Here is a 1,129-nt window from a genome sequence, read left to right as displayed (position 1 = left end):
TGTGAATATGTGTGTGTGCATGGGTGAATGTATGTGTGTGTGTGTGTGTGTATATTTGTGTATGTATGTGTGAATATGTGTGTGTGCATGGGTGAATGTGTGTGTGTGTGTGTGTATATATTTGTGCATGTTTGTGTACTTGTGTGTATGCATATGTTCTAAGATCTTTCATTACGGTTGCTTACAGAAGTGTAAGTGAGTTATTTACAGAGATTGGGCTATACAACTGAAGAAAATATCTCCCCCACCCCCAGAATCATTAACTGCCTAAAGCTATTCAGGGAGGAGGGCATTTGAGAGCCTCTCCCTCCTCCATGACAGGATGTTGATAAGACTGATCCTGTCCAGGTCTTAGGCAGGTACCCACAACTGCAGTGAGCTCAAGGCAACAGGCACGGCAAGCCCGGCTGACAGCACTCCCTAACCCTCCGGCCCACCTCAGCTCTTACATTCTTTTCTATGGTGTCCTCTGAGCCTCGGAGCAATGCAGGTGTCTCCTTTATGGCCCAGTGTTCACCAGTCTCTCACTCTCAGCACTTTGTCAGTCATGAGTCTCTGCAGTTACTGCTGACTGTTGCAAACAGCAGCTTCTCTAACGAAAGCCGAGACCAGCACTATCTATCGGGATAAACAGAATTATTTAGACAGTTAGCTGACAGGCACCACCATATCCATTTAGCAAAACAGCAGCTGGATATTCCCCACTGGGCTAATAACCTCCCTAGCCAGGAGCTTTTGATGAAAATTACAGTGCCAGATGTGGCTTCAACCTGTAGCATCAATGTCAATCAGAAAGTGTCCAGATACCCCCATAACAGACCTGACACTATTTGCACAGCTTTCAAGGCATTATTTGACTGTTTCCTATCTATATATTTAAGATGAATATGTCTCTTAGCCACTCAAATGTCAGCCCCATTGGGCCAAGAGGTTGCCTTGTTCAATAACGAATTGAGCATGCACGATAGAAATATATATTCAGTAAAAATGTCTGTATTATTCAGCCTGGAGAAGAGAGTGAATTCTGACCTCAGCATAGTTGAGGTGATGAGATGATGCTCAGTGAAAGGAGTTGATCCCAAAAGATGCCAGTGACTCTGCTGATTCAAAGTACCCAGAAGATGCCAGT

General features: G+C 44.5%; 1 protein-coding gene across 1 annotated transcript in view; it reads left to right on the top strand.

Annotated features, from left to right (window-relative positions):
• The window catches only part of Csf1r (colony stimulating factor 1 receptor), a 25,989-nt gene that overhangs the window by 16,925 nt on the left and 7,935 nt on the right, over positions 1-1,129 (top strand). The gene's annotated exons all lie outside the window — the stretch shown is intronic.

The sequence above is a fragment of the Grammomys surdaster genome, unplaced genomic scaffold, assembly GCF_004785775.1.
Source record: "Grammomys surdaster isolate TR1022 unplaced genomic scaffold, NIH_TR_1.0 239, whole genome shotgun sequence".
In the NCBI taxonomy this organism is placed as follows: Eukaryota; Metazoa; Chordata; class Mammalia; order Rodentia; family Muridae; genus Grammomys; species Grammomys surdaster.
The sequence above is the reverse complement of the archived record's forward strand: the minus strand, read 5'-3'. Positions and strand labels throughout refer to the sequence as shown.